Here is a 21,834-nt window from a genome sequence, read left to right as displayed (position 1 = left end):
AAATTATGTGTAGAAGTCGTTGCTTTGTAATGAGAAAGAATGTGTGGAAAAATGAATTTCACTGATGTCATTTGGAGTAACCAATATAAAGGGACCGTTTTGGATCAAGTCATGTGGTCAATATCATGTGACAGGATGTGACATCATTCAATAGTATTTTCTTGTACTCCGATAGTTTTCAAAAAATGTTCAAAGATTTTAGTGCAGTGGGATGCATCATTTCATATAAGTATCGCAGATGATTCTCCTAAGGACACAAATGAGTCACCCACTCGCATCTTCTTCAGAACATGAGGCCGATTTTATTTTTGTGCATGTATGTAATGTCGTTCATGCTAATTGTGTTTACATGTACGTATGAGTGTTTTCACGACTCGTGATTTCTTGCACAACACTGTTATCTTTAAATGTTCTCTCCCTGCGAGGCGATGCCCCTGACTGTGTGTGCCTGTATGCGATGTACTGTCCTCGCTCTTCTTCCCTCATAAACAGGTCAAAAGCAGCACTGCCTGACCGTTCATGTTCATTTATAATCAAGAGGATCCGCAGCCATCGTGGCAGGGGGCTGCAGTATCCGTTATCATCTTCTGTCCCTCATCGTCTTCAGACGACCGAGCTACAATTGCATCTAAAAGTGAACGTCTAGGGTTCCAGAGGGATGATTCTTCAAATATTCTGAAAATAAAAACAAGAGTAAATTGTTTATGCAATCTTTTGTAAATATTATAAACCATATAAATGCTTGAAGAAAAAACATGAATGAAAATAACGCTGACACTCAGAGTTCAGAGGTCACGTCCAATGAGACACAAGCAGTTTCCACTTACCTGATCAAAGACGTGTATTCAGAGGTCAAATTCCACAGGATTCCAAAAAGTTTTAGACAATTAGCTTCATTCTAGATAATTATGAGTCTAAAGACGGAGGGAGCAGAAGTTATTGGAGAATTATTATTGGAGTATGTTTTACATGACAACACTATTTATATGGAAGCTTGCTTCTGCCATGGAATAAAAAAAGGTAATTGAGACTTTTTATCTCACAATTACAAGTTTACATCAGAATTGTGAACAAAAGTCAGATTTGTGAGAAATGAAGTCAGAATTGTGTGATAAATTTGAAATTGAAATAAAGTCAGAATTATGAGAAATAAAGTCAGAATATGAGAAATAAAGTCAGATTATGAGAAATAAAGTCAGAATTGTGTTATAAACTTGGAATTGAAATAAAGTCAGAATTATGACTTAAAAACTTGGAATTTAAATAAAGTCAGAATCATGAGAAATAAAGTCAGAATCATGAGAAATAAAGTCAGAATTATGAGTTAAAAACTTGGAATTGAATTAAAGTCAGAATTATGAGTTAAAAACTTAGAATTTAAATAAAGTTAGAACTGTGTGATAAACTTGAAATTGAAATAAAGTCAGAATTATGAGAAATAAAGTCAGAATTATGAGAAATAAAGTCAGAATATGAGAAATAAAGTCAGAATTGTGTTATAAACTTGGAATTGAAATAAAGTCAGAATTATGACTTAAAAACTTGGAATTTAAATAAAGTCAGAATCATGAGGAATAAAGTCAGAATTGTGTTTTAAACTTGGAATTGAAATAAAGTCAGAATTGTGTTATAAACTTGGAATTGAAATAAAGTCAGAATTGTGTTATAAACTTGAAATTGAAATAAAGTCAGAATTATGAGTTAAAAACTTGGAATTGAATTAAAGTCAGAATTATGAGTTAAAAACTTAGAATTTAAATAAAGTTAGAACTGTGTTATAAACTTGGAATTGAAATAAAGTCAGAATTGTGAGAAATAAAGTCAGAATTGTGTTATAAACTTGGAATTGAAATAAAGTCAGAATTGTGTTATAAACTTGAAATTGAAATAAAGTCAGAATTATGAGTTAAAAACTTGGAATTGAATTAAAGTCAGAATTATGAGTTAAAAACTTAGAATTTAAATAAAGTTAGAACTGTGTTATAAACTTGGAATTGAAATAAAGTCAGAATTGTGAGAAATAAAGTCAGAATTGTGTTATAAACTTGAAATTGAAATAAAGTCAGAATTGTGAGAAATAAAGTCAGAATTGTGTGATAAACTTGGAATTGAAATAAAGTCAGAATTATGAGAAATAAAGTCAGAATTGTGTTATAAACTTGGAATTGAAATAAAGTCAGAATTATGACTTAAAAACTTGGAATTTAAATAAAGTCAGAATCATGAGAAATAAAGTCAGAATCATGAGAAATAAAGTCAGAATATGAGAAATAAAGTCAGAATTGTGTTATAAACTTGGAATTGAAATAAAGTCAGAATTATGACTTAAAAACTTGGAATTTAAATAAAGTCAGAATCATGAGGAATAAAGTCAGAATTGTGTTTTAAACTTGGAATTGAAATAAAGTCAGAATTATGAGTTATAAAACTTGGAATTGAAATAAAGTCAGAATTGTGTTATAAACTTGAAATTGAAATAAAGTCAGAATTATGAGTTAAAAACTTGGAATTGAATTAAAGTCAGAATTATGAGTTAAAAACTTAGAATTTAAATAAAGTTAGAACTGTGTTATAAACTTGGAATTGAAATAAAGTCAGAATTGTGAGAAATAAAGTCAGAATTGTGTTATAAACTTGGAATTGAAATAAAGTCAGAATTGTGTTATAAACTTGAAATTGAAATAAAGTCAGAATTATGAGTTAAAAACTTGGAATTGAATTAAAGTCAGAATTATGAGTTAAAAACTTAGAATTTAAATAAAGTTAGAACTGTGTTATAAACTTGGAATTGAAATAAAGTCAGAATTGTGAGAAATAAAGTCAGAATTGTGTTATAAACTTGAAATTGAAATAAAGTCAGAATTGTGAGAAATAAAGTCAGAATTGTGTGATAAACTTGGAATTGAAATAAAGTCAGAATTATGAAAAATAAAGTCAGAATTGTGTGATAAACTTGGAATTGAAATAAAGTCAGAATTATGAAAAATAAAGTCAGAATTGTGTGATAAACTTGGAATTGAAATAAAGTCAGAATTGTGAGAAATAAAGTCAGAATTGTGTTTTAAACTTGGAATTGAAATAAAGTCAGAATTATGAGTTAAAAACTTGGAATTGAATTAAAGTCAGAATTATGAGTTAAAAACTTGGAATTGAATTAAAGTCAGAATTATGAGTTAAAAACTTAGAATTTAAATAAAGTTAGAACTGTGTTATAAACTTGGAATTGAAATAAAGTCAGAATTGTGAGAAATAAAGTCAGAATTGTGTGATAAACTTGGAATTGAAATAAAGTCAGAATTGTGTTATAAACTTGAAATTGAAATAAAGTCAGAATTGTGAGAAATAAAGTCAGAACTGTGTTATAAACTTGGAATTGAAATAAAGTCAGAATTGTGAGAAATAAAGTCAGAATTGTGATAAACTTGAATTGATAAAGTCAGAATTGAAAAATAAAGTCAGAATTGTGTGATAAACTTGGAATTAAAATAAAGTGAGAAATAAAGTCAGAATTGTGTTTTAAACTTGGAATTGAAATAAAGTCAGAATTTGAGTTAAAAACTTGGAATTGAATTAAAGTCAGAATTATGAGTTAAAAACTTGGAATTGAATTAAAGTCAGAATTATGAGTTAAAAACTTAGAATTTAAATAAAGTTAGAACTGTGTTAATTGGATTTAAAGTCAGTTTGAGAAATAAAGTCAGAATTGTGTGACTTTGGAATTGAAATAAAGTCAGAATTGTGTTATAAACTTGAAATTGAAATAAAGTCGTGTGAGAAATTAATTGTGTTATAAACAATTAAAATAAAGTATTTTTTTTATTTCTAACCATTTCTTTTCTACTTCAAAATTTCGTGTTTAATTCAATGTTTTTCTAACCATTTCTTTGTAATTGTTTGTGAAATATACTAGCGATTTCTGAATGAGAACAGTTTTCCCACGCCAGATTTTTCTTTCAGTCGTAATTCCTCTCTCAAGGGCTGTTTAACAGAGCTGACGAAGGACAAGTAATTTCATTCACGTGTCTTGACAGACATAACCTGTGTTCAGTTCTGACATCTGAAACATGCTCTACACTTCAAACAAAGCCACTCTTCGACCTTCCTGCCGAGATCCATCTACTGAAATCTCCAGAAGTGTCTGCCAAACCCACATCTCAATAACACATTTCAGCTAAACAATAAAATAACCATTTCATAAACTGTGAGCCCCAAATACACTGTATTTTGCTGGTTGGGGTTTGACCAGCTCATGCAAATACAGCTTGTTTCTGTTGGGAATTCTGAGACTGTGTTTGGAATATAACATTAGTTTCCCTCTGCATACTGACAGATGGAAGATAAATGAGAGTAGCTGAGTTCAGGTAAGAGTTGCACATGCTCACCCCAGGCTGATGGGTAATAATCCCTGCCTGTTTAAGATGAATACATGTGTGACTGTTTAGACTATAGTGACAGAACGCAGGTTCCCTCAAGCTCCTGTTGTTAATGAAACCACCTGATGGTCATTTGATTGACAGGAGCGCTGATGACAGCAAATGGAAGCCAAACAGTGTTTGAGCAAATCAATGAGTCAATGCACCACAAGTCTGAGTCTGTAAAAGGGAAAAAACCCACATTTTTTCCAAACAGTTTCATGTGTCAGGATGGTGGTCGACTGTCTGAAAACTCTGAGGCCAGTGAAGGGGATTTTATGTCCCTCTATTGTTCTATATTGACTTTACGCACATGAAGAAAACATTAAAGAGCCAAATCGTCAGGACTAAGGAATCAGTTGCCTCTGCCAGAGCTAAACTTAGAAAATGACAGGACTCCTTTGCCAAACACTGAAGACACTGCCCTAAAAAAAGGGCATGGAAAAAACGCCCAAACACAGAGACACTTATCTGAAAGATGAAAGAGACTGAAGCTAAAGTAGCATCAGCTGCAGCCAAATACGCAATAGGATTATCAGTGAATCAAACTCACTTTGAATCAGTCTGCTGCTGTTTTGTACGCATTCTTCAACCGGAACTTCTAACGGCAGCTGCAGTGATGCGATGCCTTTACCAGTCGGTGATTGGCTCTTTTATTTAGAAGACAGGACTTATTCCACCATATTGTGTGTTCTCCCATTCATAAGAAATGTGAGTTCACCTATCTAAAGTCTTTGACAGTGAAATCAGTCACAATAACACAGCGTCTTATGGAAGCTTGTTTCTGCCACTAAATAAAAAAAATAAAAAGGTTGTTGTGAATTTTTATCTAACAATTCTATCTATTCAATTTTCTGAGAATTGCTAGATTTAAACTCACAATTTGCAAGAATTGTGTAATAAAGTCAGAATTATGTGTAATATGTCAATTGGAAGATATAAAGTAGTAATTCTGACTTTTTTCTCATAATTTCGAGTTTTATCATGCAATTCTGACTTTATATCTCGCAATTCTGACTTTTTTCCTTAGAACTGTGAGATATAAACTCACAATTGTGAGTTATAAAGTAAGAATTGCATGATAAAAACAATTGTGAGAAAAAAGTCAGACTTGCGACTTTATATCTTGCAATTCTGACTAACATGCAATTGTGAGATATAAAGTCAGATTTGCACGATATAAAGTCAGAATTGCGAGTTATAAAGTCAGAATTGCGAGTTATAGTCTTAATTGTGAGATATAAAGTCAGAATTGTGAGATATAAAGTCAGAATTGAGATATAAAGTCAGAATTGCGAGATATAAAGTCAGAATTGTGAGATATAAAGTCAGAATTGAGAGTTATAGTCTTAATTGCGAGATATAAAGTCAGAATTGTGAGATATAAAGTCAGAATTAAGATATAAAGTCAGAATTGCAAGTGATAAAGTCAGAATTGAGATATAAAGTCAGAATTGCGAGTGATAAAGTCAGAATTGAGAGTTATAGTCTTAATTGCGAGATATAAAGTCAGAATTGTGAGATATAAAGTCAGAATTAAGATATAAAGTCAGAATTGCAAGTGATAAAGTCAGAATTGAGATATAAAGTCAGAATTGCGAGATATAAAGTCAGAATTGCGAGTGATAAAGTCAGAATTGCGAGATGTAAAGTCAGAATTGCGAGATATAAAGTCAGAATTGAGAGTTATAGTCTTAAATGCGAGATATAAAGTCAGAATTGCGAGATATAAAGTCAGAAATGCGAGTGATAAAGTCAGAATTGAGATATAAAGTCAGAATTGCGAGATACAAAGTCAGAATTGCGAGTGATAAAGTCAGAATTGAGATATAAAGTCAGAATTGCGTGATATAAAGTCAGAATTGCAAGATATAAAGTCAGAATTGCGATATAAAGTCAGAATTGCGATATAAAGTCAGAATTGCGAGTGATAAAGTCAGAATTGCGAGATATAAAGTCAGAATTGCGAGATATAAAGTCAGAATTGCGAGATATAGTCAGAATTGCGAGATATAAAGTCAGAATTGCGAGTTATAAAGTCAGAATTGCGAGATATAAAGTCAGAATTGCGAGATATAAAGTCAGAATTGCGAGTGATAAAGTCAGAATTGAGATATAAAGTCAGAATTGCGAGTGATAAAGTCAGAATTGCGATATAAAGTCAGAATTGCGAGATAAAGTCAGAATTGCGAGATATAAAGTCAGAATTGCGAGTGATAAAGTCAGAATTGCGTGATATAAAGTCAGAATTGCGAGATATAAAGTCCGAATTGCGAGATATAAAGTCAGAATTGCGAGATATAAAGTCAGAATTGCAAGTGATAAAGTCAGAATTGAGATATAAAGTCAGAATTGCGTGATATAAAGTCAGAATTGCGAGATATAAAGTCAGAATTGAGATATAAAGTCAGAATTGCGAGATATAAAGTCAGAATTGAGATATAAAGTCAGAATTGAGATATAAAGTCAGAATTGCGAGTGATAAAGTCAGAATTGCGAGATGTAAAGTCAGAATTGCGAGATGTAAAGTCAGAATTGTGAGATATAAAGTCAGAATTGTGAGATATAAAGTCAGAATTGCGAGATATAGTCAGAATTGTGAGTTATAAAGTCAGAATTGCGAGATATAAAGTCAGAATTGAGATATAAAGTCAGAATTGAGATATAAAGTCAGAATTGCGAGTGATAAAGTCAGAATTGCGAGATGTAAAGTCAGAATTGCGAGATGTAAAGTCAGAATTGCGAGATATAGTCAGAATTGTGAGATATAAAGTCAGAATTGCGAGATATAAAGTCAGAATTGATAGTTATAGTCTTAATTGCGAAATATAAAGTCAGAATTGCGAGATATAAAGTCAGAATTGCGAGATGTAAAGTCAGAATTGCGAGATATAAAGTCAGAATTGCGAGATATAGTCAGAATTGCGAGATATAAAGTCAGAATTGCGAGATATAAAGTCAGAATTGCGAGATATAAAGTCAGAATTAAGATATAAAGTCAGAATTGAGATATAAAGTCAGAATTGCAAGATATAAAGTCAGAATTGCGAGTGATAAAGTCAGAATTACGAGATGTAAAGTCAAAATTGCGAGTGATAAAGTCAGAATTGCGAGATATAAAGTCAGAATTGCGAGATATAAAGTCAGAATTGCGAGTGATAAAGTCAGAATTGCGAGTGATAAAGTCAGAATTGCGAGTTATAGTCTTAATTGTGAGATATAAAGTCAGAATTGCGAGATATAAAGTCAGAATTGCGAGTGATAAAGTCAGAATTGAGAGTTATAGTCTTAATTGCGAGATATAAAGTCAGAATTGTGAGATATAAAGTCAGAATTGAGATATAGTCAGAATTGCGAGATATAAAGTCAGAATTGTGAGATATAAAGTCAGAATTGAGAGTTATAGTCTTAATTGCGAGATATAAAGTCAGAATTGTGAGATATAAAGTCAGAATTAAGATATAAAGTCAGAATTGCAAGTGATAAAGTCAGAATTGAGATATAAAGTCAGAATTGCGAGTGATAAAGTCAGAATTGAGAGTTATAGTCTTAATTGCGAGATATAAAGTCAGAATTGTGAGATATAAAGTCAGAATTAAGATATAAAGTCAGAATTGCAAGTGATAAAGTCAGAATTGAGATATAAAGTCAGAATTGCGAGATATAAAGTCAGAATTGCGAGTGATAAAGTCAGAATTGCGAGATGTAAAGTCAGAATTGCGAGATATAAAGTCAGAATTGCGAGATATAGTCAGAATTGCGAGATATAAAGTCAGAATTGCGAGATATAAAGTCAGAATTGTGAGATATAAAGTCAGAATTGAGAGTTATAGTCTTAATTGCGAGATATAAAGTCAGAATTGCGAGATATAAAGTAAAAATTGTGAGATATAAAGTCAGAATTGCGAGTGATAAAGTCAGAATTGCGATATAAAGTCAGAATTGCGAGATAAAGTCAGAATTGCGAGATATAAAGTCAGAATTGCGAGTGATAAAGTCAGAATTGCGTGATATAAAGTCAGAATTGAGATATAAAGTCAGAATTGCGAGATATAAAGTCAGAATTGCGAGTGATAAAGTCAGAATTGAGATATAAAGTCAGAATTGCAAGATATAAAGTCAGAATTGCGAGTGATAAAGTCAGAATTGCGATATAAAGTCAGAATTGCGAGTGATAAAGTCAGAATTGAGATATAAAGTCAGAATTGCGAGTGATAAAGTCAGAATTGCGATATAAAGTCAGAATTGCGAGATAAAGTCAGAATTGCGAGATATAAAGTCAGAATTGCGAGTGATAAAGTCAGAATTGCGTAATATAAAGTCAGAATTGCGAGATATAAAGTCAGAATTGCGAGATATAAAGTCAGAATTGCGAGATATAAAGTCAGAATTGCAAGTGATAAAGTCAGAATTGAGATATAAATTCAGAATTGCGTGATATAAAGTCAGAATTGCGAGATATAAAGTCAGAATTGAGATATAAAGTCAGAATTGAGATATAAAGTCAGAATTGCGAGTGATAAAGTCAGAATTGAGATATAAAGTCAGAATTGAGATATAAAGTCAGAATTGCGAGATGTAAAGTCAGAATTGCGAGATGTAAAGTCAGAATTGTGAGATATAAAGTCAGAATTGTGAGATATAAAGTCAGAATTGCGAGATATAGTCAGAATTGTGAGTTATAAAGTCAGAATTGCGAGATATAAAGTCAGAATTGCGAGATATAAAGTCAGAATTGCGAGTGATAAAGTCAGAATTGAGATATAAAGTCAGAATTGAGATATAAAGTCAGAATTGCAAGTGATAAAGTCAGAATTGCGAGATGTAAAGTCAGAATTGCGAGATGTAAAGTCAGAATTGCGAGATATAGTCAGAATTGCGAGATATAAAGTCAGAATTGCGAGATATAAAGTCAGAATTGAGAGTTATAGTCTTAATTGCGAAATATAAAGTCAGAATTGCGAGATATAAAGTCAGAATTGAGATATAAAGTCAGAATTGCGAGATATAAAGTCAGAATTGCGAGATATAAAGTCAGAATTGAGAGTTATAGTCTTAATTGCGAGATATAAAGTCAGAATTGCGAGATATAAAGTCAGAATTGCGAGTGATAAAGTCAGAATTGCGAGATATAAAGTCAGAATTGAGATATAAAGTCAGAATTGCGAGATATAAAGTCAGAATTGCGAGATATAAAGTCAGAATTGCGTGATATAAAGTCAGAATTGTGAGATATAAAGTCAGAATTGAGATATAAAGTCAGAATTGCGAGATATAAAGTCAGAATTGCGAGATATAAAGTCAGAATTGCGAGATATAAAGTCAGAATTGTGAGTTATAAAGTCAGAATTGCGAGATATAAAGTCAGAATTGCGAGATATAAAGTCAGAATTGCGAGATATAAAGTCAGAATTGAGAGTTATAGTCTTAATTGCGAGATATAAAGTCAGAATTGCGAGATATAAAGTCAGAATTGCGAGTGATAAAGTCAGAATTGCGAGATATAAAGTCAGAATTGAGATATAAAGTCAGAATTGCGAGATATAAAGTCAGAATTGCGAGATATAAAGTCAGAATTGCGTGATATAAAGTCAGAATTGTGAGATATAAAGTCAGAATTGAGATATAAAGTCAGAATTGCGAGATATAAAGTCAGAATTGCGAGATATAAAGTCAGAATTGTGAGTTATAAAGTCAGAATTGCGAGATATAAAGTCAGAATTGCGAGATATAAAGTCAGAATTGCGAGATATAAAGTCAGAATTGTGAGTTATAAAGTCAGAATTGCGAGATATAAAGTCTATATAAAGATATAAAGATATAAAGGCTGCTGCCTCAGCCCAACTTTATTTAACATTTATATTAATGAATTGGCAGATCTACTGGACCAGTCAGAAAGTCCAGGACTACAACTATTTGACACAGAAGTCAAATATTTACTGTATGCAGACGACTTACTAATTCTATCTAAAACGGCGGAAGGTCTCCAGAACCACCTAGACATTTTAACTAAATACTGCCATGACTGGGCCTTAGAAGTCAACATCCAGAAAACTAAGATTATGATATTTCAGAAAAAAAACAGAAATCTGGAATATAAACATGCATTTACTGTAAACAACACCACTCTTCAGCACTCTTTACAATATAATTATCTTGGTTTGGTTTTAACACCCACTGGAAATTTCAATTTGGCTATTAAAACATTACTTATAAAAGCCCGCAGAGCAATGCATGCCATACGAACTAAATTATTCAAAATAAACATTCCAATCAGAATTTGGACAAAGATCTTTGATAGTGTGATACTGCCCATTGCCTTATATGGAAGTGAGGTGTGGGGTCCAGTGAGTAACTACAGCCATAAGGCTTGGGACAAACATCCTTTAGAAGGTCTACATGTAGAGTTCTGTAGAAGCATCCTTCATGTCCACAGAAACACACCTAATAACGCCTGTAGGGCAGAACTAGACCGTCTTCCCCTCAATTTAATGATTAAAAAAAGAGCTTTAAAGTTCTGGATACACTTAAAATCTAGTCCTGAAGACACTCTTCATTTTAAAGCACTAAAAACACAAGAACTGAGTGCTCAGAAAAGTCATCTTTGTGCAATGGTGTCAGAACTGACAAAGCAAGCATTCAAAATCACTGCCCCAGAAAACCCTGTAAGAATTAAAGAAATTATGAGTAAAGAGAAAAAAGCATACATGCAGCACTGGAAAGAGCAAACGAAAGAGCAGAGTCGTCTCCAGTGTTACCTTAATCTAAACAGAGAGTACAGCCTGGCCGAATATCTCACCTCTGTCAGAAATACAACACACAGGAATTTATTAACCAAGTACAGACTTAGTGACCACCAGCTGGCCATAGAAAGAGGGCGACACAAGAAGACATGGTTACCCAAAGAAGAGCGAGTCTGTAATGAATGTAGATCAGGGGCAGTTGAGACGGAGGCACACTTCCTCCTCCACTGTGATAAATTCACAACCTTAAGAGAGACACTGTACTGTCAAATACAGCATATCATACCGGAGTTCCAGTCACTCCATGAAACTGACAAACTGAAAATATTACTTGGTGAAGGACCTTCTTCCACTTTAATAGCACAATATATTTATAATTGCCACAAACTAAGAGGTACTGAGTGAACACATCCATATTATATTACTATTGATATGTGTATAAATATATATATGAATGCATTTTATATATGTTCTTGTTTGTATATATGTGTTTTTGTCTTGCTTTATGCAATGCTTTGGCAATATGTACCTAAATATGTCATGCCAATAAAGCGAATTGAATTGAATTGAATTGAATTGAAGTCAGAATTGCGAGATATAAAGTCAGAATTGTGAGTTATAAAGTCAGAATTGTGAGTTATAAAGTCAGAATTGCGAGATATAAAGTCAGAATTGCGAGATATAAAGTCAGAATTGTGAGTGATATAAAGTCAGAATTGTGAGATATAAAGTCAGATATAAAGTCAGAATTGAGATATAAAGTCAGAATTGTGAGATATAAAGTCAGAATTGTGAGTTATAAAGTCAGAATTGTGAGATATAAAGTCAGAATTGCGAGTGATAAAGTCAGAATTGAGATATAAAGTCAGAATTGTGAGATATAAAGTCAGATATAAAGTCAGAATTGAGATATAAAGTCAGAATTGTGAGATATAAAGTCAGAATTGTGAGTTATAAAGTCAGAATTGCGAGATATAAAGTCAGAATTGCGAGTGATAAAGTCAGAATTGAGATATAAAGTCAGAATTGTGAGATATAAAGTCAGATATAAAGTCAGAATTGAGATATAAAGTCAGAATTGTGAGATATAAAGTCAGAATTGTGAGTTATAAAGTCAGAATTGAGATATAAAGTCAGAATTGTGAGATATAAAGTCAGATATAAAGTCAGAATTGAGATATAAAGTCAGAATTGTGAGATATAAAGTCAGATATAAAGTCAGAATTGAGATATAAAGTCAGAATTGTGAGTTATAAAGTCAGAATTGTGAGATATAAAGTCAGAATTGCGAGATATAAAGTCAGAATTGCGAGTGATAAAGTCAGAATTGAGATATAAAGTCAGAATTGCGAGATATAGTCAGAATTGTGAGTTATAGTGTCAGAATTGTGAGATATAAAGTCAGAATTGTGAGATATAAAGTCAGAATTGAGATATAAAGTCAGAATTGTGAGATATAAAGTCAGAATTGTGAGTTATAAAGTCAGAATTGAGATATAAAGTCAGAATTGTGAGATATAAAGTCAGAATTGTGAGTTATAAAGTCAGAATTGCGAGATATAGTCAGAATTGCGAGATATAAAGTCAGAATTGCGAGATATAAAGTCAGAATTGCGAGATATAAAGTCAGAATTGTGAGATATAAAGTCAGAATTGTGAGATATAAAGTCAGAATTGCGAGATATAAAGTCAGAATTGAGATATAAAGTCAGAATTGTGAGATATAAAGTCAGAATTGTGAGTTATAAAGTCGAGATATAGTCAGAATTGCGAGATATAAAGTCAGAATTGCGAGTTATAAAGTCAGAATTGCGAGATATAAAGTCAGAATTGAGATATAAAGTCAGAATTGCGAGATATAGTCAGAATTGCGAGATATAAAGTCAGAATTGCGAGATATAAAGTCAGAATTGCGAGATATAAAGTCAGAATTGTGAGATATAAAGTCAGAATTGTGAGATATAAAGTCAGAATTGCGAGATATAAAGTCAGAATTGAGATATAAAGTCAGAATTGTGAGTTATAAAGTCAGAATTGCGAGATATAGTCAGAATTGCGAGATATAAAGTCAGAATTGCGAGATATAAAGTCAGAATTGTGAGATATAAAGTCAGAATTGAGATATAAAGTCAGAATTGTGAGATATAAAGTCAGAATTGTGAGTTATAAAGTCAGAATTGCGAGATATAGTCAGAATTGCGAGATATAAAGTCAGAATTGCGAGATATAAAGTCAGAATTGCGAGATATAAAGTCAGAATTGCGAGTTATAAAGTCAGAATTGCGAGATATAAAGTCAGAATTGCGAGATATAAAGTCAGAATTGCGAGATATAAAGTCAGAATTGCGAGATATAAAGTCAGAATTGCGTGATATAAAGTCAGAATTGCGAGATATAAAGTCAGAATTGCGAGATATAAAGTCAGAATTGCGAGTGATAAAGTCAGAATTGAGATATAAAGTCAGAATTGTGAGATATAAAGTCAGAATTGCGAGATATAGTCAGAATTGTGAGTTATAGTGTCAGAATTGTGAGATATAAAGTCAGAATTGCGAGATATAAAGTCAGAATTGTGAGATATAAAGTCAGAATTGCGAGATATAAAGTCAGAATTGCGTGATATAAAGTCAGAATTGCGAGATATAAAGTCAGAATTGAGATATAAAGTCAGAATTGTGAGATATAAAGTCAGAATTGTGAGTTATAAAGTCAGAATTGCGAGATATAGTCAGAATTGCGAGATATAAAGTCAGAATTGCGAGATATAAAGTCAGAATTGTGAGATATAAAGTCAGAATTGAGATATAAAGTCGAGATATAAAGTCAGAATTGCGAGATATAAAGTCAGAATTGCGAGATATAAAGTCAGAATTGCGAGATATAAAGTCAGAATTGCGAGATATAAAGTCAGAATTGCGTGATATAAAGTCAGAATTGCGAGATATAAAGTCAGAATTGACTGTTATAATGTCCAATTGTGAGGGAAAAAAGAATTTTTTTTCTCAGAACTGCGAGTTTATAATTCTGACTTTATAGCTCGCAATTCTGAGAAAAAAACCTGCACCTGCAGTGTTTCCACGGCAAAGTAAGTAATATTTTACCTGATTGTGAATGCAATGTTTTTTGAACATCTAAACATTTTAACACGATTCATTTTTGTGGCTTTGTCTAATTTACTGATAAAATAAGTAGGTTTTGAAGCATGCAATCTAGTTGTGATGTCCGTTGTGACAATTAAACTTTACAGTTTAGAGAATGTAAAGTTTCAAAAAAATGAGGAACTAAAATTGAAATAAAAACGGAAACTATAAAAATACTTCAAAATATTAATAAAAATATAATATTGCAATACAACTAAAATAGCACTGTTGTTGGGTCTCTGACAGTGTTATGATGCAACAGGACTCTATTAATAAATGAGGTTTGTGAAGACAGGAGGCCTGTTTTTTCTCTCTAGCGGTGAGGTTTCCCCCGACTCTAAGAAGGAGTCAATGTTTGACCACACTGAGCTATTTGTGTCACAAGTAACTCAGAGGCATCAGACTTCAACCTGCCAGCTGTTGTGTGTGATTGTGTGTGTTTGTAGGGACTCTTATGTAACTCCAGACGCACATTAACCCTGCAGTCAACCGTGTGTTTGTTTGCCAGGAAACTGCTGTATTGGCAGGATTTGAAATGCTGTCGAGTTTGCACTGAGCATATTATGGACATTCATAGAAATTTTTATTTTATATATGGATTTTTAGCTTTCATGTGTGTAACAAAACATGTCCAGCTCACATTTCACCTAAAACCAAAAGATAATAAAATATTTTTGATGCGAAGTTTGACGTGAGTGACGAAAGGTGTGGAAGGCCCTTATATGGACATAGGCGTGTGTTATGCAGATGACTAACCTCGTGCACGCGGCCGCTCATTAAGAATACTCCAAATTTACTAACATCAGAACGATGTTAAGAACAAATTCACGTGCGCAGGAACATGTTGCAAATTAGGCAGAATTTTTTTGTGAGAAGTTCAAATGTGCGTACAAATACGAAATAATCTACGCAGCTATTAATGAATGAGACCACCAATGTCACAATGCAAGAAAGTTCATGCATTTCATTAAAGGTAACTTTTGGCCCTCTAACAGCAAAAAAACAAAACTTAATGCATTTTGCGGAAGATTGGGTCTCATAATTGCGTACACTATTCATATTTACGCACACTGAGCTTCTCACAAAAAACGTTCCGCCTAATTCAGAAATAAATCGCGTTCCGGGGGATAAAATCTGCTTTTTAGCGTGGTCCCCCCTGGTTAAATTCACATTTTAGGAGCTAAATATCATGTTATTTGGGACTGTTTCAACCTGCAGACATAAAAGTCAACCCACGGCAACATCGTTAAAGTAGCCTAATTGCGGGAAAACCCCAGATTTGGCAACACTATATGCCACTCCCACACCAGTCATGCATCAAAGTAGCCTTACGGATATGAAAAGACACGTACACGTGAGTGACGCGTATATGCAATTTCCCAGCAAAAACGTCCCACCAGGTCTAAAATATAAACATTTATGATAATCAGGGTAAGACAAAACGAAGGATTTTGGAAGAGTTACCTTTCCTACATCAACATGTCATCTTTTTTTAACTGAGCTCCAGAATGCATTCTGGGACTGATTTATCCATTAAAACGTAACATGCAATACTGCCTTAAAATTTGAGCAAAATGAGGCGTCTTACAAGTTTTCTACCCTGTGGATGGCAAGCCTCTCTAGGGTTTGGAACAGACCTGAAGAGTCTCACTAAACACCGTCAGTAATGTTTGCCTGCTTTTAGCCACACTAAATTTACTGCATCACCTCCTCCAGTGTTTCCATGAAGGCAGCACTGTGGGTTTTGTAGTTCTGACATCAGCACGCGGCCCATAAAACATGTATCCGCACTCTTTGATTTAGCCCAGCTGGCGTTCCCCGTGGCTCAGGAGAGAGAACGGTCTGTGGCCGCACCGGACGCCGTGATGTTCCCGTGTTTGCACAAGTCTGAACTCAGCACAAGCCGAACACTGTATGAAGATGCCACCCTTATGCATTTATATATTTGCTCCATCATAGGTCTTTTATTATGAAAAGAGGCTCCTGTGTGATAGATAGATAGACAGATGGATGCCCTCTGCTGGTCAGTAGTATAAATACAACAGCCATTCATCACATCATCTGTGTTTTGGCTCCATTGGTTTTGTGTTGTTTCTGTTAATGATGATGATGTCTACAGTAGGGGAAACATGAAACTGAGCTCATGTTGTCTGAATAATCACACACAAGTGTGCAAGTTATAAATCCATCTTAATCAGTAGTCTAGGAAACAGTAATTAGGTAAATGTTGAGATTAACTCTAATGAGGATCTGGACTAAAACTAGACGTCACAGGATTACAGAGTCACATGAGGAGGCGGCTTGACTTGTTCCCCTTTAACAACATCCCGCTCAACATGGACATGATCGGATTCATGCGGGACGAGATCAGGAGTTCATTGAAGCACGTGTTAACTCGTTATTAAAGTATGACACTCATCAGCTCTAATGAGCCTCTTCCTCCGAGAGCTCGAATCCTCTCGAGACGCATCAGACAACAATCATGAGAAACACATTAGCTGCCATTGTGTCACGCCGGCTTCTTCTACTCCGTGTGCTCAGAGAATTACGTAAGATATTATTGTGTTTCATCGATGTCCCGGAGGAGAAGATTATCAGTGAATAACAACCTAAATAACGTGTGTTGGAACATGACGCACGAGTCATATGAACTACTGTTGTGTACGTTTTTTGAGTTTGACAGAAACTGTCTGCCAAATCAAATTTATTTGAACAGCAATACGCATTGTTTCAAAGATTTGCATAAAGTCGTACTGCAGTGTCAATCTTTACCATAGAGGAAGTTTTAGGGCAATTTATGTTTATGAGTAAATTAGGGAAACTGTTTTCATTTTTTTGGTAAAAGCTAATTTTGTTCCTGCAAAGCAATATTGCTTTTTGTTCATGTCATTATTTTGGATATTTTTAAAAGCCATTTTCTTTCATTAAAACAGTGTATTGTAGGTCTACTGACATCAATAAAAACTCAAAGACACACTTTGCTTTTTTAAAGATGTTTTGGTTATGCAGCAGAAAATGTCACATAAAGACGATACAATACAGTTCAAATGTTTTGCTAATGTTGTTGACTCCATGTTTGGACAATCACTTCTGCTGAATCAATAAATGCAACTGATATAAATGGTTTTAGTGTTATTATTCAACATTATTAAATATAATTTGGCAACAATGTTGATAAAAAAATCAGTCTAACATAGGGAACAAGACAAAATTGAACATGCAACATGATTTTTTTTGTGTGTGTGTGTTTGTGTGGTTCTTATGGAAGCCCATTTCTGCCACTAAAAAAAAAAAAAAAAAAAAAAAAAACTCCACTAAAAAAAAAAGCCAATAAAAAAAAAGATGAATTGTGATCTCAGAATTCTGACTTTATATCACGCAATTGCGACTTTATATCTCAGAATTCTGACTTTTTATCACGCAATTGCGACTTTATATCTCAGAGTTCTGACTTTATAACTCGCAATTGCGACTTTATATCTCAGAATTCTGACTTTTTATCACGCAATTGCGACTTTATCTCAGAATTCTGACTTTATAACTCGCAATTGCGACTTTATATCTCAGAATTCTGACTTTTTATCACGCAATTGCGACTTTATATCTCAGAGTTCTGACTTTATATCACGCAATTGCGACTTTATCTCAGAATTCTGACTTTATATCACGCAATTGCGACTTTATCTCAGAATTCTGACTTTATATCACGCAATTGCGACTATATCTCAGAATTCTGACTTTATATCACGCAATTGCGACGTTATATCTCAGAATTCTGACTTTTTATCACGCAATTGCGACTTTATCTCAGAATTCTGACTTTATATCACGCAATTGCGACTTTATCTCAGAATTCTGACTTTATATCACGCAATTGCGACTATATCTCAGAATTCTGACTTTATATCACGCAATTGCGACTTTATATCTCAGAATTCTGACTTTTTATCACGCAATTGCGACTTTATATCTCAGAATTCTGACTTTTTATCACGCAATTGCGACGTTATATCTCAGAATTCTGACTTTATATCACGCAATTGCGACTTTATCTCAGAATTCTGACTTTTTATCACGCAATTGCGACGTTATATCTCAGAATTATGACTTTATATCACGCAATTGCGACTTTATCTCAGAATTCTGACTTTTTATCACGCAATTGCGACGTTATATCTCAGAATTCTGACTTTATATCACGCAATTGCGACTTTATATCTCAGAATTCTGACTTTTTATCACGCAATTGCGACTTTATCTCAGAATTCTGACTTTTTATCACGCAATTGCGACGTTATATCTCAGAATTCTGACTTTTTAATGGTGTGCGTAATGACTTCATCCCTAAAAAAAGCATTGTCGCATAAATTTTGTTATATATCGCTAAAAAGAATCTGCCCTTGAGCCATTTCCATACATAATTTTGCGTATATCGTAAATTTGTATCGTTTGCATCCCATTTGTAAAATGTACAGAGTAATGAGTAATTTGGCATATTTTCACATATAATGTTCTTAAACAGGATCTCAACTCCCATAGGAATTAATTGAAAATACCTGATCTGCTCTGCTGCAATTCAAAATGAATACTGTGAACCTGTTACGTGTCAATGTTGTAGAGACGAGAAGTTCACGGACTTTCACAAGTGATGGGTTTTATTAAGGGATAACGGAGAGAGACAACATCAAACACTTCAATAATAACATACAAGAACAGACAAGGAGTGAAGGGAGTGAGTCCAAATATTTAGGGAGTGCAAAAAAGGAAGTCCAGGTGATGATGATGAGTGAAGATGGGGAGATGACGAGGGAAGTGAGTGCAGGTGTGGAGAACAGGAGGATCATGGGAATTGGAGTACTGGAGACAAGGGATCTGTGACAGTACCTCCCCCTCCCGGTAGGCGTGACCTCACGCCGTAGATGGAACACCGGGGAGGGGGGGTGGGCGCCCTGGAGACCAGGGCGGGTCCATGAGCCAAGGCGGGTCAGGAGACGTGGGCAGCCATGGCGGGTCAGGAGACGTGGGCGGCCATGGCAAAGCCCCACCCACATGTGTGTCCCCCACATGTCCCCCACCCACGGGTACTTGGCCCCCCCCCAAAAAAATACTTGGGGAGGTTTAGGATAATTAAGAGGAGTCCCAGAAATGTTGTGGATTTGTGGGTGGAGGAGCATGGAGCTGGCTTGGCGGCGTGTGGAACGGCTGGCTCGGCGGCTATAATTGAAGATGCTGGCCCAGCGGAGGAGACTGGAGACACTGGGAGAGAGGTCCAGTCCATCCCCTCAAAGACGATTAGAATCCCCACAGGCACTAAAGCTGGCTCTGTGGAGACTGGAGCGGCTTGTTCGGCGGCGGCGGCGGCGGCTGGAGCTGAGGGCTCGGCGGCGGCTGGCGGCCAGGAGTAGGCAGGACCGTTGAAGCGGTATGTGCAGGGTTCTGGGGTGAGGTGAGCTGGTGATGCCCAATAAGCTGCTGATGGGGCTGGACAAGGACTCTGGCTCCTTTGAATTTTATCCACTTCAAAATTAGAACCATTTAAAAGGAGAATTATATTTAGAGAATCGACTAAGGAGAAATTACAGGCTGGTTCGTTATAACGAATAACGTCCAATATGAAAGTGCGCTAATTTCCTTAGACAATATAAACGCTGGTGGCCCTTTTTTACACACAGCTGCACAGTTAGCTTCAAAGTTCAACTTTGCATCAATAATAGTCCCGAGGTATTTATAAGATTGCACAGTCTCAATAGTCTGACCTCTTATTAAAGTAGAGTTAGAGTTTTTCTGGTCAGACAAAAAAACCAGTGACTCTCACTCTTTGTGTCCTATTGGTTAAAAAGTCAAAAATCCAACCCACCAGATTATTGCTCAAGTCAAACTGTTCTAAGAGCCTTCTGGTTAAAATGTGGGGTTGGATTGTATTAAAGGCCAAAGAAAAGTCTACGAATAAAAGTCTGGCATGTGTTCCATTTCCATCCAGATGTCTAAAAAGCAAATTAAGCAGTGTTACTGTAGCATCCTCCACCCCTATGAGGCCTATACGCAAACTGTAAGGGATCCAGTGCATGTTCAGTTTGCCTCAAGATCTCGGACCTAACCAATTTCTTCATTAAAACTATGTCAAACTATTAAAACTTCATTAAAATAGTTTTAGGACCACTACATTTTGGAACAGGGACAACCACAGCATCTTTCCAGAGGTTAGGAACATGTTGTGTCTGTAAAGACTTGTTATATAACCCATGAAATACAGGACTTAAGGCTTTTGAACATGATTTAAGTAACTGGCCACAGATGTTATCAGGACCAGGGCTTTTGTTAACATGTACTGAATTAAAAGCCTTTACAACATCCTGAAGGTCAATATTGAAATGCTGATCATCCCTAAGCTTTAAGCTCAATTCCTGAATCTCTTTGCTAAAATCAAAATGATCAAAACGACAATAAAAACTATTAAGAGCATTTGCAAATTCAATATCGGAGTTAAAACCGTCTATCATAACACGAGTGCTACTATTGGAATTGTGAAGGCCTGCTATACTTTTCATACCCGCCCAAGCTGACCTCGAATTGTTTGCAGCCATCTTGTTCTCCAATTCTACTTTATAATTTTGTTTAGCTTTTGAAATTTCAGTCTTCAACTCTCTTGTAACCATATGCAAATCAGAGGCTGTACCCCAAGCTTTTTCTTTTGTAAGCAAGACTTAACAGATTTAGTAACCCATGGTTTGTTGTTAGGATATACTTTAACACGTTTACAGGGAATGATCATATCCCTGCAAAAGGCAACATGTGAACATGTTACATCAACCAATGAATCCAAATAATCATATGGGATAAAAATGTCCCAATCAGTACAGGTGTAACATTCCTGCAAGCAGGACACAAGCGATGGCTCCTCCGACTGAGGGCAGCCGGCAGCGAGTCCCCCGTTCCCTGCTCCTCCCCTTTACGGCGGACGGCAGCAGGCTCCGGCCCATGGCGAACGGCGGTGACTCCTCCGCTCCCTCTTGGACGGCAGCCACCCCACCTCGTCCCAGGGGCACGGCCTCGAGCTCTCCATCCCACCTGTCACTAGGCTCCAGCACCACCGCCTCGGGCAGCCTCTCGCGGTCTTCACACTCCCGCGCTGCCCGAACTCCGCAGGGCATGCGCCCAATCTCGAGTCTGTCGAGATTTGAATATGATAGGAATATGATAGCAGTAATTATGTCACATATTTGACACAAGCTGCACAAATGCCATGTATTAAATTCGGTTTCAATTCACCTTTTAGTGTTTAATCTTGTTCTGTACCCAGAATATAGTAATAATACTTAATGTTTTTTTTGATTAATATTCATTATATATCTGATGATCCACTCTGAGACATCTTGTTATAATATACGACATAATATGTAAGTGATAACCCTCGGTGTGCATTACACGATTTTAATGTGGATTATCCTGTTTTTATCATGATCACCTGCCAGCACTGACAAGTTAACCCTTTAAGACCTTTTTTTTCTGAACGACACACACAAAAGTAAAGACTCATAA

General features: G+C 34.9%; 1 long non-coding RNA gene across 1 annotated transcript; it reads right to left on the bottom strand.

The window, feature by feature from the left end:
- Positions 1-282: 282 nt before the first annotated feature.
- Positions 283-17,571, bottom strand: LOC125260184. Its single transcript, XR_007182985.1, has 3 exons — positions 16,003-17,571; positions 828-914; positions 283-675 (listed from the first exon to the last, which is right to left on the bottom strand). It is a non-coding gene; the product is annotated as an uncharacterized LOC125260184 (long non-coding RNA).
- Between the last annotated feature and the right edge of the window lie 4,263 nt (positions 17,572-21,834).

This window comes from Megalobrama amblycephala, linkage group LG24, assembly GCF_018812025.1.
Source record: "Megalobrama amblycephala isolate DHTTF-2021 linkage group LG24, ASM1881202v1, whole genome shotgun sequence".
Taxonomy (NCBI): Eukaryota; Metazoa; Chordata; class Actinopteri; order Cypriniformes; family Xenocyprididae; genus Megalobrama; species Megalobrama amblycephala.
Note: the sequence above shows the minus strand (reverse complement) of the source record. Positions and strands in the feature narration are given on the sequence as shown.